This window comes from Rana temporaria, chromosome 4, assembly GCF_905171775.1.
Source record: "Rana temporaria chromosome 4, aRanTem1.1, whole genome shotgun sequence".
Classification (NCBI taxonomy): domain Eukaryota; kingdom Metazoa; phylum Chordata; class Amphibia; order Anura; family Ranidae; genus Rana; species Rana temporaria.
The window spans coordinates 72,725,778-72,732,654 of NC_053492.1; the positions used below are offsets into that span (position 1 = coordinate 72,725,778).

General features: G+C 31.5%; 1 long non-coding RNA gene across 1 annotated transcript in view; it reads right to left on the minus strand.

Moving 5' to 3' along the window:
• Positions 1-3,604: 3,604 nt before the first annotated feature.
• Positions 3,605-6,877, minus strand: part of LOC120936304 — an 8,087-nt gene continuing 4,814 nt past the window's right edge. Inside the window, exons 2-4 of the long non-coding RNA XR_005748599.1 lie at positions 6,016-6,084; positions 5,562-5,628; positions 3,605-4,768 (exon numbers count right to left, since the gene is read on the minus strand). This is a non-coding gene — a long non-coding RNA (uncharacterized LOC120936304). The remainder of the gene's footprint in view (positions 4,769-5,561; positions 5,629-6,015; positions 6,085-6,877) is intronic.

A 6,877-nucleotide genomic window follows, 5' to 3' on the forward strand; every position in this document is an offset into this window, starting at 1 on the left:
ATTTAAAATAACAATATTTTTCTGTCTTTTATTATAAATAATGCTTTAGGTAACATTTTTTTTCTACTAATATTAAAATAGATCCATAAACTTCTTTTTAAACATAATTTTTATTGAAATGTTGACAAATTTAACAAAAAAAATTAAACATATTTACAATATATATAATAAGAAATATATCTGTTATATCAATATTAAAAGTAAAAAAAAAGAAACAGTAGAAGGCATTTATTAGTCTTTACTAGTAGGGAAACGGGACATGTGTGCTTTAACAGCTAGACTGGTTTCCGGCCTTTCTAGTGAGGCAATGTTTTGGGGCATTTCCGTTTTCCTGCTTCGCCAAGTACTTGTCAGATTTCCATTCACGATTGATATCATGTCTGCTAGTATTGCAAAAGCATGGTTATTGTTAATCTTCTCATAGACATTTCTGACAATCCATTTTTTGCGACCCCTGGGAAACTCTAAGTTTTTCCTTTCGACCCAATATTCAGCACCACTTTCATCTCGTTTTTTTTGTCATGGCAGGTTTCCGTATCACATTATGATTGTGGCTCAAGGCCGCCAATTTGGTTCTTGCATCCATTGAATCTATACCAAAATGTATTCTTTTTGGACGATATTTTAAAATCATACTGTGATACGTCTCAATGACCCCTGTCTGACAAAAATACGTGAGGTGTTTCATGTCCTTATCAAGTTGTTGATTCAAAACAATTGAGGATAATCCATGATACGCAGGTGTACTTAAAGTCAACCACGGAATAGTCGGGGTTTCCACACTGAGTTCACTGTGTCGGCATTTATGCTCTACATCGTCAATTTTCCATTGGTGAACATTTGTCACATGGTGTAGTAGAGAATGCCAAAGTTCACGGAAAATATCTTCGCTCCCTTCGCATGCTCTAGAACACCAATAGAAATGATTCACTATGGGGGAAATCCACTTCAAAATTTCACGATATATTGTTTTTTTTGAAATTTTTGTCAATTTGCTTTTTATATTTTTTGCATAATGCCACATGTCAAATTGGTGTCTTATGTATGCATATTTTTCACTTAACAATTTTCGTATGCCAGTGTGCCGATCTGTTCCGATCATTTTTACATCTAATCCTTTGCCAATTATCCTATCCAAGCATTTTTGAAAGCCAAATTTCTCCATCGCAACCGATGAAGTTGTTTGTGACACCTGCACCATTTCATAATCTACAATTTTTTTGGAATCAAGATCCATGAAAGTGTATGTTGAATATTTTGCCGAAAAACCAGGGCTGTCGCATTGGCCGTCACCAATAATGCACAAGGGTTTAGAACGCAAATCTTCAGTCACTTTCTGAATTTCTGTTTGCCAGCTGTGGTCGATTGCCTTAAAAATGTATTCATTCTGTGCTCTATTAAAAGAAGATTTTCCAAAAATCTGGATTCCACAAAGGTCAAACATTTCCTTTACCTTTGTAAAATTTCCTCCACTTACAGTGATTGCACCTGCCAACAAAATATTTCCCGCGGCGTAATTTTTAATTTTAGGCTGGCTACTCCAAAGTTTGAGTCGATGATCTCCTTTACATATCGAGTAGACTACAATCATAGTACCAATTGTTTGTTTTTCCAATTTTATGATACTTTCGGTACACTCTGCACTGGGACAGCTCATTTTTAAAAGCAGTATATCAAGACTATTTTCAAAAATTATGAATTTTCTCTCCTTCACCAAATTCACATGAGCTGCAAGTACATCAACAGATTCTGGTTCATGTGGAGTTTGAGTGTCATCCACACTCTCAGCGAGACTCATGTCTTCCTTCTCAGGAGTGTCACAGTCCGATAGATGGAAACTGGGATCATTTTCGTAGGCTAATTTACGCCTTCTTATAGGCAATGGACTTTCTATGATTAAGGGTGACATTGCTCCTTGAGTGGCTGAGGAATGTGCATGAATAATTGGTGTTGATACCTCAAGTGGTGGTGGCATAACATCTTCTTCGGTAATTACATAATCGTGATCCAAATCTAAAATTTCCTGACTTGCAATTTTACAGGTGGCTTCCTCTGATAGATCGAGTGGCAAATCAAATATAGCAGTTTGTGTAGCTGCATCGACTTTTAAAGTGTTGCATTTACATGCAACTAAAATTTGAGATGTTGAAGCCTGATTCAATGTAGATTTTTTGAGTCTGTTAATTTTTTTTACCCACTTATTTTGGTCAGACAATGTCAAAGGTGTTTCCTCAAATATTGTTGGTACAGCATCAGTTTTGAGTTTACGCCTTTTTCCTTGACCAGTAAAAGATTCATCTGTGAAGTGGCCTGAACAGAGGCGGTAAAAGTCGCTGCGCTTATCTTGAAGTATAAGAGGAATATATTCCTCTATCAATGCTTCCTGCATACCTGCATTTCCTAGCCATATCCTTATCTTCTCACTATCTTTTGGAAACGTAAGATATTTTAGGTCTGTCTGTACTTCTTTAGGACCAGTGTGATGTTTGCACACTAAGGCAAAACAGGCCGGCATTTCTAAATAATGAATGAATAAATAAAAATATTTTAATTTTATTAACGCAGTTACATATCAAAGCTACATTAAAATAAGCAACATTCAAAATTACACTACTAAGTATTAAACCCCTGATATCTCTCTCTCAATAAATATATATATATATATATATATATATATATATATATATATATATATATACATACATACATACACATATATCAATTTTTATTTTTGACTTTTTTAGAAAATTATTAGTTAATAATCATTATTTTAATATAATAACATATTAAAAAAAATAAAAAATAAGAAACAAAGTAAGTATATAACCAATAATTTTATTTAGATAAAAAAACAAAATAATTATTAATCTTTACAAATTAATACACATTTTATTCATTACTTAGATATGATTTAAAAAAAAAAAAAAATAAAGAGAGTGTGATAGAGAAAAAATTATCAAGGACTAATGTTCATATAAGAAAAATTAATGTGTTAAAAAGGATATAATATAAAATTGAAGGGGGGGGGGTGGGGTACAGATGTAATCATAAAGATTTTTTCATATTAATTAATTTAGTTTTAGTTTGAATAAATTTTTATAAAAAGATGAATAGAGAGGGACATATAGAGAGACACTATAGAAGGGGGAGATAGGAGACGGTGGAGTAGGTGACAGAATAGTGCGATTAAGAAGAGAGAGAGGAGTGGGAGGAGTGAGATTGCAATAAGATGTGGATGGGTTAGAGAAGAGTGGCATCGGAAAAGGGGCATAGACAAGGGGGTGATAGGACAGGGTTGACAGAGAACGGAGGCAATAGAAGAGATGGGTGGTCAGAGAGAAGGGGAGAGAAGAGAGCAAAAGGAGATGTGTGGGGTAAAATAGGGCTATACTAAGGGGGGAGTGGGGGTGAGCGACAAAAGCGGTCAATAAATGGTGGCTCTTGTGGAGAAAATATATCAATAGTAGTGAGATAGGGGGGAGAAGAGGGCAATAAGAGGGGGTTTGTGCTAGAGAAAGAGGAGGCATATAGCATAGCGATATGAGAGGGGAGAAGGGGGCGTTAGAAGGCGGGGGTTGGAGAGATGGGGGCAAGAGAAGGGGGGGGGGGGTGGTTGGTTTCTATTTGTTAAAGAAATTTTGAAATTCTAATATAGACGTGGAATATAGAATAGTAAACAGTTTGACAGAGAGAGAGGGGATAAAGGTGGACAGTGAAATATGTTGTTTGAAAATTTAAAATGAGATAGAATCTAAAATTATATAAAAGAAGAAAGATACATGTAAATATGTTAAAAAAAAACATGTTATTAATAATACAACATTAATTATTTTTTCAAAACAAGCAGAACCAATAGTAAGACAATTAATAAAATTAAGATAGTTGAAATAAAATTAATAAAATATGTGTAGTTAAAAAATAAAAAGGGGGCATAGAGAGGTGAAAGAATGTGGTTGTGGTAGAAAGAGAGATGTTAGATTAGTGTGGTGGTGTTGGTTGTTGTATATAGAGAAGTGAGAGTGGGTGGGGGGGGGGGGGGGGGGAGTAGATAATTGAGACATTAATTGATAGAGTCATGATAGAGTGAGTGGTGGTGGATATAGACATTAGAGTGTGGGGGGTGGGGGGGTGGTTAGACAGATTAGAGAGTTGGTGGTGTATGGAGAGATGTTAGAGTGTGGTAGTGGATAGAAATAGAAATCTTAGATTTGTGGGGGAGGTTGTACATAGAGAGATGAGAGTGGGGGGGGGGGTGTGAGGTACAGAGGTCAGACAATGATGGATAGAGAGATGAGATTTGAGGCGGTGGTGGATAGAGAGATGGGAGAGTGGGTGGTTATAGAGAGAGAAGTGATGGGGGATAGAGAAATAGCATAGTGGGTTTGGGTGGCTATAGAAAAGGATAGATGAAAGAGTGGGGGGGTGGTGGTGCATAGAGAGATATTAGGTTGTGTGGGTAGTGGGGGATTCACGGTTATAGATATTCTTATAGTTTTCAGAGGTTTTTTAGATAGATATAAAGTAGAGGGTTAAAAAAAAAATACAGTAAATGATCACTGTAAGGGATCGATAGGGAAAGAGAGGGGGATTCAGGTTAAATTATAGGATCAGAGTAGAAAATTATGCTTACTAAAGACAATTAAAAAAAAAAAAAAAAATATATAAATATAGATAAAATATAAAATATATAATTTATTAAAATAAAATAACCCTTTTTTTTGATTTATGGCATGGTTTTGATAAATCAAAATCCACTTGTCTTTTCATTCTATGGGAAATAAAATGAAATAAATAAAAATAAATTAATATAAATTTAAAAAAAAATTACAATCATATAGCAAAAAGCATTATTCTAGATAGATCTATATATATATAAATATATATATATCTATCTATCTAGATACAGAAGTCTATATATATATATCTCTCTTTATATATATATATATATATATATATATATACATAGAGAGATGTATATATATATATATAAAGAGATATATATAAAGAGAGATATATAGAGCGATATATAGAGAGGTATATCCTAGATAAAATCATTATGTGTGAGTGTGTGTGTTCAAGATCTCTCTCTTCAAAATAATAAATAATTTTTTTTGAAAAAATATATATTTATCCAATTTTTAAAATATATATATATATATATATATAATAATCGATATATATATTTTTTCAAATGAGAGAATATTAAACATAGACATACATACATCCAAAACCAAGATTTAGGATAGTGTTTTTTTGAGAGAGATCTATAATACACAAGCATTTAATTTTTTTTCGTATTTTTGTATATAATTTTTGGTTTTATATATATATATATATATATATATATATATATATATATATATATATATATATATATATATATAAAAAGAGTAAAAAGAGAAAAAATTAACAGTATTCAGAGTGTATACAGAGGAGACATATTATATATGTGTATATGTATATGTATATATATATATATATATATATATATATATATATACACACACACATGTTTTTCTCAAGAAATATAAATATAATAATTTTAAATTTTTAATTCTTACCTGGTTAAAAAGTAGACGATAAAGAACAAGAAGTATTGAATCCAAATTTCGTATAAGGTAATTTTCCCTATATTTAAAAAAAAAAAATACTATAATTAATAATAAATAATAAATAATAAAATAATAAAATAATACAATAATAACATAATAGATTAAAATTATTTTTTTTCTATAGATAATTTTTTTAATACCTGACCGAGAGATAGAGATAAAAAAAAATAAAGACAAAAATACACTAAAAAATAAACAAAGATAGATAAAGATAGATATACAGATAAAAAGACCCAGAGAGACAGAGAGACAGACACACAGAGACACATAAACAAACATATAGAGAGAGACACAGACCCAGAGACAGAGACACAGACGGATAGGGAGAGAGATAGAGACAAATAGAGAGACAAACAGAGATCTCTGTATAGACAAATTTTTAAAATGGTTTTTTAACACATACCTGATGTTAAAATCAGAGGATAAAGATCAAGTAGTAATGAATAGTAAGAATTTCTCCAAAACGATATGTCTAAGAAGTCAATATACAAAAAAAATAAAAAAATTAAAATTAAACATTTGTAAAATTGGTTTTATTTTATACAGTATATTGAAAAAAAAAATTATATATATATTATATATATATATATATATATATATATATATATATATATATATATATATATATATACACATATACACATATATATATATATATATATATATACACACACACACACACACACAGAGAAACAGAGAGGGAGAGACAGAGAAATAGACAGAGAGAGAGAGAGAGAGAGAGAGAGAGAAAAACATAGACGAAGTGACAGAAAGAGACAGATAATGAGAGAGAGAGAGAAATACAGAGACTGAGAGAGAGAGAGACAAGGACATAGAGAGACATATAGAGAGAGACAGACAGAGACAGACACAGACAGAGATAGAGACAGACACAGACAGAGAGAGAGACACAGAGTGAGAGAGACACAGTGAGAGAGACATAAAAGACAGAGTGAGAGAGACAGACCGAGTGAGAGAGACATAGTGAGAGAGACAGACAGAGAGTAAGCGATAAACAGCCACAGCGAGAGATCTTTCTGTAGATCGAAATATTTTTTTTTTATTTATTTTGAAATACATACCTTGATATGAAAATTAAAGATAACTAATTAATGAAGCCAAAATTATTTGTCATCGAAGGTCTTCCTAAGAAAAAAGAAAATATATTAAAGCAAGAGACATTCGATATAATTATTTTTTTAAATTTTTAAAAAGAGACAGAGAAACAGACAGACAAACACAGATTTTTATATACATATATTTAG